General features: G+C 52.1%; 1 long non-coding RNA gene across 2 annotated transcripts; it reads left to right on the top strand.

Annotated features, from left to right (window-relative positions):
- The first annotated feature begins 5,636 nt into the window (after positions 1–5,636).
- LOC132321907 (uncharacterized) lies at positions 5,637–10,598 on the top strand. Of its 2 annotated transcripts, none has more exons than XR_009484965.1 (5): positions 5,637–5,726; positions 6,606–6,751; positions 7,030–7,155; positions 7,714–7,915; positions 9,675–10,598. It is a non-coding gene; the product is annotated as an uncharacterized LOC132321907 (long non-coding RNA). The 2 variants fall into 2 exon arrangements; XR_009484966.1 differs by lacking the exon at positions 5,637–5,726 and adding an exon at positions 6,264–6,303.
- The last annotated feature ends 6,554 nt before the right edge of the window (positions 10,599–17,152 follow it).

Here is a 17,152-nt window from a genome sequence, read left to right as displayed (position 1 = left end):
AGAAGAAACAGGAATCAACTGGAGGCAACATGAGGAGTAGTAGAACACAACAGGAAGAAATATGAAGCAACTAAAGAAGGGGAAGACAACAGGAGGAATCAGGAGAAGGAGGCAACAGGAGGAGAGGAGGCAGCATATGGCAACAGGAGGCAACAGGAACAGGAGAAGGAGGCAACAGGTTTAAACGGGAGGAGGAGGAGGCAACATGAAGCAACAGGAGGCAAGGAGAAGCAAGAGGAGGAGGAGGCAACAGGAGGCAACAGGAGGAGAAGGAAGAGGAGGAGGCAGCAGGAGGCAACAGGAGGCAACAGGAGGAGGAGGAAGAGAGAGAAGGAGGCAACAAGGAGGAAGAGGAAGAGGCAACAGGAGGCAACAGAAAGCAACAGGAAGCAACAGGAGAAGGAGGAGGAGGCAACAGGAGGCAACAAGACGCAGGAGGAAGAGGAGGAAGGGGATGATGAGGAGGAAACACCTGCCTATTCCCTCTAGATTTTAAGCACATTAAAAGTCAGGGATGGAGCACCTGCTATGTCCGTTTGTCTTCAGCGATGCAGAAAATCCAAGCTTAGTGCTGAAGTCATTACTTACAGGAGTCATTCCACATCATGACCATTGCTCCTCTTTGGAATAGAGGGGAAAGCTCTGGATGACAATGGATGTCAGGACGCGCTCCAGAAAGAGAAGATCAGTGCAAGAAGATCCCCGTCACCTAATTGCAAAGAAATAATTCTAGCTCAATGAAATGGGTACCGAAAACGAAACACACCGAACCGAGTTGCAGTCTGATGGCTTTGCCATCACTGTCGCAGGGCCCCAGTTCACAGCAATTGCGAAGGACCTTTTGAAAGACTCAGATGCCTGTCACCTCCTCTGAAGAGGACCTGCTGCTTACCCGTTGCCAGCGTTAGCAGCAGAGCCCTCTGCCTCTCCAGCCCACACTTTCCCACCTTGTAGGCAGGAGTTACCAGCTTTCAGCTGCTACTTCAATGGCTCTCTTGACCATTCTCCTTTTCTGTCTCGCTTCCTACTGTATCAGTTAGGGTGGGCTTCCTATCATTCTAGACTGAGCCCAACTTCTCAGTAGGAGGATTACACTGCTGCCCCATTGCTTGCCTATTTTAGAATACGGAAAAGAGATGATAATTATCAAACAGTAACTCTACCCGTAGCCCATACCTATGTAGTCTATAGCCTGTGGCTCTGAAGGTATAGACCAGCCTATACTTATATCCTGTATCTACTCTCCGATCTGTGCAGGAAGTCAAATAAAAATTACCTTTAATAGAGCATGGAACTTTGGGGGAGTGGAGAAGAAAGAAAAGGTGGGAAAAAAGAGAAGCGTAGGCACACAATTAAAAAAGAAAGGAGTTGAGTTATCCCGAAGACCAGCTCAGCCCAACTCGCTTTCACTGGCAAAACGCTGTGAAGCTTGGAGGAAAAAAAGCTTACAGGTGCTGGGAGGCACCCAATTATCTGAGTTCAGATGTGAAAGAGGAGGACAACCTTGACATGGCTCCTTTTCACTGTCCCCCGACCTGTGTGCATGTTATGACGTCTTCGTTTCCCTGAAGTTCTCCCCGACTAACAGGGAAGTATCATCTGTCCAAGCCACGTGCCACGGGGAGAAACAGTTCTGACCATGAAGGGGCAGCAAATAACTGCATCTGCAGAAGCAAAGGGGCAGCCGTGCCTCAGCTTCGGAGATGCCCAAAGCTGCCCCGGGGCCCCAGGAGCCCCTGGCACCCCAGCGTTTGCTTGGCCCTGAAGCCCTGCGGGGCCTGCCAGTGCTGGGGAGCCCCGGGGACAGACACGAAGGACAGCGGTCAGCCTGTGTAGGGAGAGTGACGGGACTCCGTCCTTTTTTCTGGCCACAGGAGGATGCCCTGGGCCATGCCAGGACAGGGTGTCTCTTCTCCTCAGCCCCGGGGGAAGGCGAGGCCTGAGGAAGGCCCTGGGGGCTGGGCTCAGCATGGGCGGTGTGACCGAGGGCAGAGCCCTCCCTCCTGCCAGGTGCCGGCCTGGCCGACACCAGCAGCTCCCACCACACAGCTCCTCCTGCCCAGGGCTGTGGCTGGCAGCACAGACAGACCCACATTTTGGGAAAGACTTGCTGTTCCAGAGCAAACCCACGGCAGCTCCTCTCCTGCCCCCTCTCCTCCCCTCCTGTCATGTCCCTTCCCCTCAACCCCCTTCCCTTCCCTCTCTCCCTGAGCAGGCCCAGACCCCATGAGTGGACAGAGGGACGGCAGAGCTGTGCACACACCTTGAGCTGCTGAGAGAACAGCTCCAGGGGCAATGGCCCTTCTTGAAGGCCATCTCTCCGCAGGTCCAGTATCCCGGCTGGCTGAGGAACGAGCTGCGGTCAGGGGGTGAGTTGCCGCGACTGGCGGAGTGGGTTGGGCGAGCGCAGCAGGATGAGGCCTGTGCCCTGACAGGGCCCTTTCCTGGACAGCCTGTCTGCTCCAGGAGAGGGCCTGGACAGAAGCTGCTGGCGTTTGACTTTATTCCTCTGAAGATGCCTGAATTAAAGCCCAAAAAAGCTACAGGATAATCACAGGCAGCTCCTCCTGCCCATGGCCATGGCTGCCCAAAATCACCCCCCCATGACCAGGATCCACCCCAGGGTCTGTGGCAGTGTGGGAGGGCGGCGGGGGCAGGGCAGCTCTGGGAGGAGAGGCCTGGGCTGCCCCTGCCCGCCCAGCTGGTGCCAGCTGGCTCCAGCCAGCCCAGCAACAGTAGTGCCATTGGCCACAGCTGAGCCAATCAGCGCAGCAGGAGGTGGCCTGTCAGTCACAGCTGGCCTGGGGCGGGGCTGGAGGGGGCAGAGGCTGAGTGGCCTGAGGAGAAACTGGTGAGATGCAGGTGGGGCCCGGGCCCAGGCCCAGGCCCAGGGGTGCTGCAGGCACAGGAGCAGTGTGAATGAGCCTTCTGAAACGTTTCCTGGGTTATTCACTAGATATGTGCATAGAGAGGCAAATTAGGCCGTGAACTGACTTTCCAATTAAGGGTTTCCTCTTGCCATAGAACATGCTTCCATTTTCTCATGGGTAAGAGACTGAAAGGTAGAAGCTGAAGCAGCGTGTGCCTCTTGTGAAAATACGTAACCACAGATGGTTGTATTGAGTTGATCCTTAGTTGCTTCCTGTGTAGAAAAACGGCACATTAATTTAATCTTTTGTGTCTCGGCAGGGCCTTGATACTGCTACTGTGTAGGCACCAAGTATGTGGCTGTCCAGTTCTCTGCATGTCTGTGGCTGATCTTTCTTGTTTCTTGGCTTGTGCAGGTGCTTATGATGTCATATGTGCCTGAGTAGGTAATAGGGCAGGAGTATGCCCCTGGCTTCTGCAGCTGCTTGTGATGTAAGTGATAGCGGATGAGGTGGTAGGACAGAAGCATGCCCCTGACTTCTTCAGGTTCCTGGAGGGCCACTGTTGACTGAGTAGCCAATAGGCGTGGAGCACGACCCCGGCACGTGCTGCTACTTGTGATGTCATAGGTGGCACCCAAGCAGGTGATGGGGCAGGAGTATGCACCTGGCTTGTGTAGGTGCTTGTGATGTCATAGGTGCATGAGTAGTTGATAGGGCAGGAGCAGGATGTGTCTTGTAGAGCTGCTTGTGTTGTCACTGATGGCTAAGTAGCTGTCTGGGTATAAATAGACACCTGGCTGGTGCAGGTGCTTGTGATGTCAATGAAGGCTGTGCAGCTATTGGGGTAGGAGCATGCACCTGGCTTCTGCAGGTGCTTGTGATATCATAGGTGGCTGAGTAAGTCATAGAGCAGGAGCAGGCACCTGGCTTGTACAGATGCCTGTGAGGTCAATGGTGGCTGAGTAGCTGACAGGGCAGGAACAGGCCCCTGCGTTGTGCTGATGATTGCGGTGTCATAGGTGTATGAGTGGACAACAGGCCAAGAACAGGCCCCTGCCTTGTGCTGATGATTGCGATGTCATAGGTGGCTGAGTAGGTGATAGGGCAGGAGCAGGACCTGGCTTCTACGGCTGCTTGTGATGTCACTGGTGTCTAAGTAGCTGTTTGGGTATGACTGAACAGCTGGCTTTTGCAGGTGCTTGTGATGTCAATGGTGGCTCTGTAGGTCTTAGGGCAGGAGCATGCAGCTGGCTTCGGCAGCTTCTTGTGATGTCACATGTGCCTGAGTAGGTGATAGGGCAGGAGCAGGCCCCTGGCTTGTTGTTTTGGGAATTGTGCAGCCAGCCCCTAGACCATGGTAGGAATTATGCGGGTGCCACCTCAACAGGGCTCGGCCCTAGGTTTCTGCTCGCAGAAGATGACTCGCCAATCCCCTGAGTTAGTAAGTGGTTTATTTATCTGACATGCAGAGCAGCTCGAGGTGGGTGGCTCCAAGGAGGGACCCCTACTGCAGATCACGCACCCCCATTATACCCTTATGGGCAGATTTCCTGGAACGTACCACCCATCACCCCAAGTACCCCAACGTACCACCCCAAGTCCAATCACTTAATTCTGGTCAGTGGTCTCTTGATTTCTTACTGGTTTGCTTGGTCGCTGGGCTGGCCGCCTTCTGAAGTTACCTCTTTCTCCTGGAATTGTTTCCTTGGTCACTTTCTTCTTCATTCTGCTTGCATCTGCCAGTTTCAGCTAGTTCTGTAGCTGCAACTTTTTTCCCCCAGTCAGCTCTCGGTATCCTTGTCCTCTGCATTGCCTTTAACCTCTCTCTGCCTTGCTCCTCTCCCCTCTGTGCCTGCAGGCAGTGCCCTGAGCCCTGCTGTGCTTTGCAGAGGGGCTGCTCGTGGGCAGAGGTGTCTCTGTGCAGCGCTGCCCACTTGCCAGGAGCTCCCTCTGTCCCAGGAGTCTGGCCCAGCTCAGCAGCAAAGGACCAGCGCACGGTGTCACTTTCTCTTTGCCCTCTGGGCTCCCTCCAGGTGTCCCTGGGTCAGCAGGGAACCTGCTGGGAAACAGGCTGAAGCAATCAAAAAGAGGTACGGGAACAGGGCCCTGCTGTCCAGGTGGGGCCCTGCTCTCCCAGTGGGGCCCGGCCCCACGCTGGGTGACCACAGCCTGGTTAAAACACACGCCCCACAGGGCTGCTCTGAAGAGCTTCCTCCTTTCCCAGGTGCAGAGGGGCATCCTGAGAAGCTGCTGCAGAGGTGGGTGAAGTTTTCCCTCGCTGTGCTGCCAAACCGGGGGCCGGGCACCAGGCAGCAAGACACAGGGAAGAAGCCTTCTGCCAGGCGAGACCCTTGTGGGAAGGGGGAAAGGGACCTTTGCGCCCATGTAGGCAAGACATCTCCTTTGGACACTCTGGCTGTAGGGACTCAGGAAGGTCCCCGACGCATGCCCCACATTTTTTATGAGCTTGTTTGCCCCATCGTGGGCCCCTTAGTGGGGAAGGTGGAGGATGTTGGTGCACCCTCCATCGCTTGGCATGCCCTTACACCAGACCTGAGGTGCAGTCCTTTCCCATCCGTCTGACGAGGCTCAGGAAAGGCTCCAGCTTGCCATGGGAAACAGCCCCACCTGCCCCACTTCTTCTGCCAGCCTGGGGAGCTTTGATACCGGGTGAAAATGGGAGACAAAACTGCCCCGCGCTCATGCTGACTCCTCCTGTTGTTTCTTTTGCAGCATGCTCCCCCCATGTGCAGGCAGATCCTCAGGACGAAGGAGGCAGGCAGGCAGGAGCCAGCTCGTCCAGGCAGGCCCAGCGCTGCATTCCCATCGTCTGAAGGCTGCAAGAGAGCGCTGCGGGTACGTGCCTTGCTGTGACTACCGTGCTGTTTGAGACTCAGCAAAAGCCTCTTTGTGCAGAGAGCCACCCTGAAAGGATCCCGTGGCTTGCGTTCATTGGAACCTGTCTGTCACCTCCTTCAGACCTTCTTCCTGAAAAGGAAGGTGCTGCACACCGTTCCCGCCTGTTATTGCCCCCTGGGTTGTCATGAAACACTTTATTCTGGCCAGGGGCTCTGGAAAAAACGTGTAAGTCCTTCCTAGGTCGTTGACAGTGGAGGTCTTTGGTCACTCAGCTGTGTTTGCCATGAGTTGAAGAGCCTGGCGTGACTCCACGGCCCCTGATCTGTTAGGGGCAAAGCTGACCGACCGGCTGAGGCAAGGGGCAGCAAAGTGGGTCAGACCCAAAGGAAGCCCCTCCAGGAGCTGAGACTAATCCTGCTTGCTGCTGCATTTCCATCCCCTCGTGGAGGTCTGGCAGCTGTCCGCAGAGTGGGAGCAAGCGAAGACCCGGTGGCAAGAGCAGCGAGGGCAAGCAAAGGCAGAATGGGTGGCGTAGGAAGCCTGGTCTGCAGGGGAGGACCGACAGCTGCCCCAGGTACGGGCAGCAATTGATACTGCTGAGAGCAGCAGCGACCCTCTCTGTCAGGGCAGCCAGGGTGGCAGGTCTGCAGGGGGTGGTAGCAGGACTGACACCCAGTTGCAGGGCAGGGGTTTTTCCCTGGGAGAGATTGGGAGCAGGATCCAAGAGGCAAAAGGAGCCGTCAGCCGTGATGTTGGGCATGCGGTGCTGAGTGTCCCGGCTCCCAGGTCCAGCTGCAGGCTCCTTTCAAGAGGTCGTCTGGGAATCGGCACCTGTGTTTGCCCTCTGGTTTGCTCAGAGCATCTCCTCCTTGTCAGGCACTCGGCACTGGAGGCACTTGGACTCCCCACCCTCCAGCCCAGCCCAGGAGAAGGGAGGTCAGCAAGAGGTGGAGAAAGGCTGAAAACCTTCTCCCAGCGGAGGAGATGGCAGCAGCAGCCCAGCTGGAGAGACTCCAGCCTGAGTAAGTGTGCGCCAGCTCTGGGGGCAGCTTGGGGCAATTGTGACCCCACAGAGATGTCCAGGACCCCTGTGCCTGTGTCCTGGGGTTGCATAGGGCACCCTCTGATGTCTCCTAACACGGGCATGACCTGGGTTACCGCCACGGCCAAGGCCCAGAACTCATCACAGGGTGAAAGGGTGGGTACACAGGGGACTGGGTGGGTGCAGGGGCCGGGCGAGGGGAGAGGCAGAAGGGGTCTCCGGCAGAGGCTGAAGGATGATGTTTCCCTGTTGTTGCAGCCACCTTTCCCCATGAGCAGTCCGGGTCCTCAGAAGGCTGGAGCCACGTCAAGCATGGAGGAACATCTTCAAGCACATCACTGAGAACAACAGGCAGCATCAAGAGCAGCAGAGGCAGCTCCCCTGGTAACCGTCTCCAAAAAGGGATGGTGCTTCCCCTGGCTGCAAGGCCCATCCCTCCACTGAGAGCAGCCCTGGGGGAAAGAGGGCATTTCTCTGACACCCCTTGCGAGACAGAAGCAGGTTCTGGAGGCTGGCTTTGGGCTGGGCCTCCCTGACACCCAAGGGGACTGCCTGGGCACCCAGAATTGGCTTTCCATGTGGGACGTAAAAGCCCTGGCTGAAGACGGGGGGATCCCTCTGATGGCTGGCTCTCCAAACCCTTTCCAAACCAGAGAGCATGTCCTTCCCTTGCAGAGTCCTGCCCCAAGACACCTTGCCCTGAGGGGGGACACCTGTATGGGACACCCAAGGTGTTGGCCCCACCTGACTCAGCCCCAGGCTGATCAGCTGCACCTGGGACCTTCTCATGGGCTTGGGCACAAGGCTCCTCTCCCACTTCACACACACCTTGAGGCTTCATCGCAAGCAGATCCCGTCACAGGTGGCCTGAGCTAAGCCTGTAGGATTTCTCTGCCTTCTCCCTGTCCATACGATCATACACTTCTCTTTCTTCCTCCCTAGCACTAGATGCTGGTAACCGCAGCAGAGGGGAAGTTGCTGGGAGCGGCAGCTGTAGCAGTGGCTGTTAGCAGAGGGGCTGGGAGGCCCCTTTACAAAATGAAGAGCTCTGGGGCTGTTGCCAGCTGGACTGACTGATCTGTGCCTGGTGATGGATCCATCGAAAGGGATTACACACACCCTATGAGTGATCCCAGAACTGCTGGTAGGGGCAGGAGGGAATAAAGTCCCCACACACAGCACAGCGTGAACATGTGCAGCCCCGCTCCTGCACATCCCAACACACAGGCAGCACAACAGAGGAGGCTCTAACGCTCTTCCCTGGAAACCAGCACAGCTGGTGCCTCCCTGAAGTGCCCGCACGCTCATGCACACAGCGTGGAGAAGCATCAGCAGGGCCAGAAGTCTGTGTGTGATTACAGGGCTGCGGCCACACTGGGACCACAGAGGTGTGGTGGGTAGATGGCACAGCGGGAGGGCTGTGGTGGAGGGACACTGGCTCTTCAGGAAGGACTGTCTGGGAAGGCGAGGAGGTGGACTTGCCTTCTGCTTGGGGTGGGACAGGAGCCAGCTTATGGGTCCGCATCAGCAGGCAGAGCAACGTGGGTGCCGTGTTGGCAGTTACCTGCTAGAGACCTCCTGTTGAGGAGGAAGATGTAGAGGAGGCCTTCTTCAAACAAGTGGAAGGAGCCTCACGTTCACAGGCCCTAGTCCTCATGGGGGACCTGAAGCACCCTGGTACGTGCTGGAAGGACAATCGAGCAGGGCTCCAGCAATCTAGGAGATTTTCTAGAGTGCCTTTCCTGGCACGGGTGACGGTGGCAACCAGGAGACCTAACAAGGCAGGGGAAGAGAAGGGTGGGGAGGCATGACCCTAGTTCTCGCTGGGGTCTGAGACACCATTCCCAGAAAAAGTCATGGACATCACTCCCCACAGCCTTCCCTCCCTCCATCCCCTGATGAGTCAGGCAGCCCCAGCTCCAGCTGTGCTCCTCTGGCTCCAGCTGTGCTCTGCCCCTCACCCTTTGCCTTGGGGTGCAACGGGCGGAGCAGCCCCATGTGTCCCAGCACCTTCAGCCCTAGGATGAGCAAACTGGCCTTCTCACCCCTCCTTCCTTGCTGGAAAGCCCTTACCCATCTCTGCTCCTAGGGGCTTGGGGTGGCGGGGCCAGGGGAATCTGGAAAGGCAGGGAAACCTGTCGCAATTGGGCAGGATGCTGCAATTCAGATGGGGTTGGTCCTGGCCTCTGGAGGGATTTCTGCCTGACCTCTTAAGAGCAGCAATAGGGACAGCCACATCCAAGCGAGTCCCCCAGGGTGCCTGTTCTGCTCCCAGAGCGGGGAACACGCCACAGCCCAATCTCTGGGTCCCAGCACCCCAAGAGCCTGGGCCCCTACAGCCCTCCATGCACAGGGCGTGCCTGGAGACATCTCAGCTGCCAGCAAGGTGGGGTGGCACAAGGAGACAGTGCAGCCTGGCCATGCCCTGGGGGACCACAGCCGCAGGATTGGGGCTGTGCTGGACTGGGGCCCGTGGGGGCAGTGTGCCCCTGTGGGAGCTGGTCCTCACCTCCTGGCCGGTGTCAGAGGCTTCCCTCCAGCCCTGCACCCAGACCAGAGCTTGCTCCTCTCGCAGGAGCGGGGCAGGAGGGGGCTGCTTGGGGGAGGCGAGGTGTCAAGGTTATGCTTGTATCTGTTCAGAGGAGACTATGCTCTGTAAATAGCCTGTCTTTGGGAGCTGTTGTTACTGCTGTCAGGAGAGCTAGTAAAACTGGCCAGCAGGCAGAGCTCAGCCCCTTCAAGAAGTTGCCTGCTGGAGTCTTCCCACTGCATAGTTTCCTCTGTTTTCCTGGCCTGTCCTGATGTGAGAAACCTTCCCCAAAGGCCTTTATCTCCAAGGACTCTGCGCCCTGGGGGCTTCTCTCCCATTGCCTCTGGCTTCTTGCTCCTCTGCTTTCTTTCAGGAGATGCAGCTGAACCAAAACGTCTGGTCCGAGCAAGCAGCCAGTTGGGGGAAATAGGAGATACCAGCAGCGCCAAGCAGCTCTGTGGGGATGGGAGGAGGACGCTTGGATGCAGCAAACACTGCTGCCGGCCGTGGTGTGTCCCTGAGCCATCTCTCGTCGGCTCCCCACTGTAGGCCAGTTCTGGGGATACAGAGACATAACTATCTGCTTTTAACCATTTGGATATTGTTTCTTGTTTAACCACTTAGATATTGTTTCTTGTTTATTCTTTCTAAAACTCACTTACCAAGGCTGGCGCCTGTAACATCTGTTAAGGGTTAAGTTTATCAGGGACTGGTATTTGTCAAAAGCTACTTGCTGAACAAAGGGAGTGATAACAGGAACTGCAAGGCTAGTCTGACCACAGAACCGACTAGGACTTGTTAAAACTGCTGAAATCAACAAGTAAGAAGACAGCACGCTTAAAAGACTGAAGTTCATCTAGAGGACAGAAGAGGAAGAGGAAGATAAGACCCCTGAAGAAGTAAAAGACCACCAGAGACAGATCTGAGCCTGCGCAGTTTCTGAATCAACTCTGCCCCCAACTTATACATACGTATTATGAAACCCTATGACTATGTATGCTTTGGTGTAATAAATATCCGACTGCTTGCCGAAATGGTGTGCAAGCTTTGAGGAGAAATCCCCTTGCACCCGGCGCCGTAATAAACACGCCTGCTTTATAACTCTTTGTGAGTTGTAAAGTTTGTTTCTGCGTGTCAGTTTGGCACCCCAGATGGGACCCTCTCTGTCCGGCTGCAGGACCGGCTGAGAGTGGGATGTCCTTGGCATGCCCTGAGATTTCTCGGAGGACCTCCCTCGCTCACCCGATCACTGCAGAGACAGACAAGGACCATCAGCGGACCAGGTATGTTAATTTAAGGGGGGGAACCTGTAAGTCATGAGGAGACATCCTACGCGAGGTAAAGAGCATTGGCGCTCGCCCCTGGGTGGTCAGGATTCGAATCCAGCAGTGGGGAATGCGGGAATCGCTGATTAAGGGAAGTACGCGATGGGTGCTCTTCGCTGAAATTGTGTGAGTACGGGATAGCTATGGTTTGTACCAACTATTACAGCCCCTGGGAATTGTAATTTATATTATTGTGGCTATAATTGGGATTTTATGATAGTCATTACAATCTGCATACTTAAGAAGGTTTTGTGCCCGGTACTGTGTATTGTGTGAAAAGTGCTTTATTATACAATTAATGTTGTTGTAAGTTGTTATAAGTTGGGTGAGTGTTTGAGTAAGTGATGAAGTTGGACTGCAGGGCGAGTGCGGAGTCCTGATCCGCGGTTCCGTGTTCTCCGTGAGGAGAGTGGCCGGAGTGGACAAAGCTTATGACAGACTTTGGGGCTGTCTTAGTCGAACCGATTGTTAACCCTTATTGTCCTATACACGGATATCAGGATTTTTCATGCAACCCAATATATGTTTTTGAGTGTTTTGGTTGTAAACAGAATGTTTGGGTATGGTTTGGGGACGATTTTTGGTGTAGTGAGAGTCAAGGAAACCAGTCTAAATGGAATAAGATTGAGCGCTCAGGCCAGCTTAAGCAGGTGCTTTGTGGGGATATAAAAGGTGTAAGGAATCAGTAAGAATGCCGCTGGTATGTGGGGGGGAATGTAGAACAGAATAGTGACGGGTTTACTTGGCGTGGAGCACGGACGAGTGCCTGTCTGATTTGCCATTGGTGTTGCTTGTTTGTTTGCGCTAAGTGTTTGGAGTGTCATAAGTACATTATTTCTTTTTCGACAATTGTGTATTCACTGTGGGGCGAGTACGCCCTTGCATCTTTTGCCTTGGATAAGGTATTATTGTTGTCAATTCAATCAGGTTGTATTCTTAGGCTGAGGAATAAGCCCCTGCGGCCAGGATGTTCATTGTGGGAGGTAATCAAAGTGGCGGAATATTGAAAACGAGCCCTCTAGGCTGTATTTTAGCTCACTGGAAGGAGACAGGAGAGCCGCCAGGAGGAAGCGTGAACAGAAAGACTTTAATAAAATATTGTAATCAATGGTGGCCTTTGTATAAAATGGATGATGAGGAGAAATGGCCCTTCAATGGAACTTTGAATTATAATACCTTGTTGCAATTCATGTTGGTTTTGAGGGGAGAAGGAAAATAAGAGAAAGGGAAAAGGAAAGATGAGGAGGTGCTGTTCGGCGTGCAGCATAGGGCAGAGATGTAGAAAGCTAGGGAAAATAAGGGACCCCGGGATAGGAGATCTGCCCGAGCATTATAAATCACCTGTAGGAGTACAAGAAGGAGAAAGTGAAAGTTCAGATTCGGAAGCGCCCTGCAGCGGAACCACGCGCCGGTGGTACTGGAGCCTGAGGGCGCAGGCGCAGCCATGGTGTCCGGCAAGCAGCTGGCCGACTTTGGCTACAAGTCCTTCTCTGGCTCCATGGCGCTGCTGACGATCTACGGCAGGTACCTGTGCGGCTTCCCCGCCTACCGCCTCCTCCAGCGCCGCTGGGAGCAGCAGGCCGCGGCCAGCCCCAACAACTGTGGGGGAGCCGGTACCGCATTTCCCGGATGGGGGGGAAGCAGGGAAACAACCCTGCGGCCTCCCCCAGCTGGGGGAGGAAGCTGGAGCCCAATAAAACCGCTGTGATGAGACCCAAGTGCGGTGCTGCGTGGTGTGTGCCCCAACCAGCGCCCAAGGGTGCCCCTCCCGCCTCAAAGGTGCTTCTCGGAGGCAGCAGCCCAGCTGCTCAGAAGCACAGAGAAAGGGCAGACCCTGTCCTTGATTTTATTTTCTCAAGATGAAACCTATCAACCAAGCTTTAACACCTGTGGATGATGATTTTGTAACGGTAAAGGGAGCTACTGGCCAAAGTGAAAAGGCGTACTTTTTAAACCTCTTAAATCTAGATTGGGAAAACAATTGGGAATACACAAATTCTTATATATGCCTAACTCACCAAAACCTCTATTGGGGCAAGGCTTATTGGAACAACTAAAAGCTGAAATAAAATTTGAGAAAGGAAAAATAGAGCTTCGTGTGGGGGATGACCAGCTAATTGAACTTCTGAGTCTGGCTCTCATAGATACTCCTGTTAGCTCAGAAGTACCTGAGGAAATCCAGAACCAAGTATATCCAGGGGTATGGGCCTCAGAGATACCAGGAAAAGCGAAAAATGCCTCCCCAGTAATGGTCAGGCTCCAATCAGGGGCGCGGTCTGTAAGAATTAAGCAATATCCCCTCAGAACTGAAGACAGGGAAGGAATCCGACCAATAATCAACTGATTTATCAAATATGGGCTACTAACAGAATGTGAATCGGAATATAACACTCCCATTCCACCTGTCAAAAAGCCGGATGGTAATTATCGAATAGTACAGGATCTCAGAGGCATTAATAGAATTGTTGAGGATCTGCATCCTGTCGTAGCAAACCCATATACATTATTAACTAAATTGACACTTGAATTGGCCTGCTCTACCATATTGGACCTGAAAGACACCTTCTTTTGCCTACCTTTGAGTCCAGAGAGCCAGTTGCTCTTTGCATTTGAGTGGGAAAACCCGGACTCTGGGAGAAAGACACAACTGACATGGACTGTGTTACCACAGGGGTTTAAAAATAGCCCCACTCTTTTTGGGAATCAACTAGCCAAAGACTTGGAACAGTGGGAGCGACCGCATGGAGATGGAACAATATTACAATAAGTAGATGATCTATTGATAGCCACTAAAACAAAAGAACTATGCATACTATGGACAGTCAGTCTGCTAAATTTCCTTGGACTTAATGGCTATCGAGTCTCTCCACAGAAAGCCCAAATAGCTCAGTGGCAGGTAACTTACCTCGGATACGAGATAACTGCTGGCCAAAGGACCCTAGGAACAGCAAGAAAGGAGGCCATCTGCCAAGCTCCTCGACCACAGACGGCTAAAGAACTCCGTACGTTTTTAGGGATGACGGGATGGTGTCGTCTATGGATCTATAACTATGGCCTCTTGGTAAGGTCACTCTATAAACTGTTGAAATCTAATCCGAAAGACCTCACCTGGAATGGGGAAGCAGAAAGTGCCTTCCAGCAACTGAAAGGGAAATTAACGGAAGCCCCTGCTTTGGGGTTACCAGATATTACTAAGACATTCTGGTTGTTCTCCCATGAGAAACAGGGAATAGCCCTGGGAATCCTAGCCCAAAACTTGGGACCATATAGAAGAGCAGTGGCGTATTTCTCCAAACAACTTGATGACTTAAGTAAAGAAAGGATGGCCTAGCTGCTTAAGGGCGGTAGCAGCATTGGTGCTAAATATTCAAGAAGCACGTAAATTTTCATTGGGCCAAAAGATTACAGTGCTGATATCTCATACTGTATCTACAGTATTAGAGATAGAAGGGGGGCACTGTCTCTCACCACAGAGATTCCTTAAATATCAGGCTGTTCTGGTGGAACAGGATGATGTGGAAATAATTGTTACTAACATTGTCAATCCAGCAACTTTCCTCAGTGGAACCACGGGAGAACTGGTATCACATGACTGCCTGGAAACAATTGAAGCGGTCTATTCCAGCCGACCAGATCTAAAGGAGGAGCCACTGGAAGACGCTGAAGATTCCTGGTACACAGATGGAAGTAGCTTTGTTCGACAAGGCATCCACAGAGCAGGGTATGCAATAACCACCGTGAATCAGGTAATAGAATCTGGAAGCAGTGCAGCAACCTGAAAAAGTGGCTATCATGCATTGCAAGGCTGATCAGAAAGGAGATACCGCTCAAGAGTTGGGCAATGCTATGGCGGATCGAGAAGCCAAAAGAGCAGCTGAGAAAGGTGAATTAGAGGTGCAGTCTTTGGTCCCAGACGGTAAAATACAAACTGATTGTGAACCCAGGTATTCCAAAGAGGATCAGAAATTAGTTGAAGACTTAGGTGGAGAAATAGAGAAAGGTAGGTGGGCAAAGACTCCGCAGGGCAAAATAATAATCCCATTTGCGTTACGGTGGGCCATAGTTATAGCAGAACACGGGAAATCCCATTGGGGAGCTGAGGCATTGTATAGGCATTTGAGTCAGCGTATAGTTGCCCGGAACCTCTACACCACTGTTAGACAAGAGACACAGCACTGTGAAATATGTTTGCAAAATAACCAGTGATCTGAACAAAATACAGAACCCTTTAAGATCTTCCCTCCCAACTTTAGGAACCAGCCAATGGCAAATGTGTTACCACAATGGGAAGCCCTTAATGAAAAGGATAATGAACTAATTATAAATGCATTAGACGCGGCTCAGACTAATGTTTCTACAGCACTTAGTTGTATCCAAGCTCAATTATGGCTACAGACAACAGCAGCTGCAATCATCAGGGAAGGTGAGGACGGAATCCTACCAAAAGAAATCCGAAAGGTTATTTGGAATAACGCAACAGAATTTGAAAGGAGATGCCAATCGTGGTGGCATTTGGTTACTTTTACCTTTGACCCTACTAACAACACAGCTACAGCTTTTGTACTAACAATATATAAAGCTTTAGTGTATAACATATACCCGATTGTTGTGCTAGGATTAAATTACCATGGAACTGTACTTTATCCCCTAGAACATAGGGTATGGGCTATGAAAAATAGGAATAAGTGGCAAGCTATTGATGTCGAGGCCTGTGTTGTATGAGACCAGCGAGGATTTATTTGTGAAGGAAACACCATCAAAAGGCAAGATATCTGTCTTGACACTGAACAAACTGTTTGTCACTTTGAGGTGCATCCCAATGAGGCCCTAAGAACCATCATAATTTACAGGGGTATGGGATGTGTTTGTCTGAGAACTCAATGTGATTTTGTACAAGTAGATGATCAAATGGTGGACACGAGCAACCATTCAAATATTTGTATTTGCAATTTTGTTAGTCTTACGGGATGTAATTTTAACTATACAGCTCCTGTTACTACTTATCAATTGCTACAATTTAATTATAAGTTGATTCAGGATATACAGCCCACCCCTATTGGAATGACTCTCACTCTAATAAGAAAACTATTGCATCATGAAAATTTAAAAAGGTTGTTCAAAAACTGGAAGAAAGACTTTAATTACCGTCCGTCATGAAGCAGAGGAAATACACCAAGTAGTGGAACGAGTGAAGTCAGACGGAGAGCACAATTGGCGGGATGTGTTTAGGGGTTATTTCCCCTCAGCTACTAAAATCTTAAACATAATGACCCACCCGATATTGGCATTACTAATACTTACGACAACACTAACAGTAGTAAATCTTACCCTTTGGTGTAAACTAAAGGAACTTATTGGACAAATATGGGCCCTAAAAATAATGATGAAACATAACGAACCAATTTTAAAAGCAAAAGAATTTGCTTAGGGGAAAGAAAAGGGGAGAATTGACACAGAGACATAACTATCTGCTTTTAACCATTTGGATATTGTTTCTTGTTTAACCACTTAGATATTGTTTCTTGTTTATTCTTTCTAAAACTCACTTACCAAGGCTGGCGCCTGTAACGTCTGTTAAGGGTTAAGTTTATCAGGGACTGGTATTTGTCAAAAGCTACTTGCTGAACAAAGGGAGTGATAACAGGAACTGCAAGGCTAGTCTGACCACAGAACCGACTAGGACTTGTTAAAACTGCTGAAATCAACAAGTAAGAAGACAGCACGCTTAAAAGACTGAAGTTCATCTAGAGGACAGAGGAGGAAGAGGAAGATAAGACCCCTGAAGAAGTAAAAGACCACCAGAGACAGATCTGAGCCTGCGCAGTTTCTGAATCAACTCTGCCCCCAACTTATACATACGTATTATGAAACCCTATGACTATGTATGCTTTGGTGTAATAAATATCCGACTGCTTGCCGAAATGGTGTGCAAGCTTTGAGGAGAAATCCCCTTGCACCCGGCGCCGTAATAAACACGCCTGCTTTATAACTCTTTGTGAGTTGTAAAGTTTGTTTCCGCGCGTCACTGGGGCTCCAGCCAGCCCCTTTGTTTTAACGGGTGAGGCGCAGTGTCTTTGACACATTTACCCACTTTCTGGGTTTGCTCAGGGGGCTCCCAAAGAAGTGCATGGGGCTGATGCCCCTGCGAGCGCAGGCAGTGGGAGTGCACAAGTCTGCAACCAGCTTTGCTGCTGAAGGGGTCTGTGCGTAGAGCAGGACTGCGAACGGTAAGGGAGCAGCTAACTTGGGTTACTCTCCTTAGACCAGAAATGCCTGTCTCAACAGTGCACCTGTAGCAAATTGCTTCATTCTTCCAAGTAATTTGAGGAAAGTACCAGCTCTCCCCAGGATGCCCCGAGAGCCAGTAGGCAGCCTTGGCTCACCAGTGGCCTCGCTGCCCCTGTTCTCCAGGTGCTTTGGCTCAGTGGGCAGCTCGTGCTGCAGGAGAGCCAGGCATTGATGTCTGTAACGCTGGCTGATGAGCAGCATTGCTGTGGAAAGCCGCCTGCCTCACAGGAGCACGGAG

Source organism: Gavia stellata, unplaced genomic scaffold (assembly GCF_030936135.1).
Source record: "Gavia stellata isolate bGavSte3 unplaced genomic scaffold, bGavSte3.hap2 HAP2_SCAFFOLD_94, whole genome shotgun sequence".
Taxonomy (NCBI): domain Eukaryota; kingdom Metazoa; phylum Chordata; class Aves; order Gaviiformes; family Gaviidae; genus Gavia; species Gavia stellata.
This window is presented reverse-complemented; position numbering and strand designations above follow the sequence as displayed.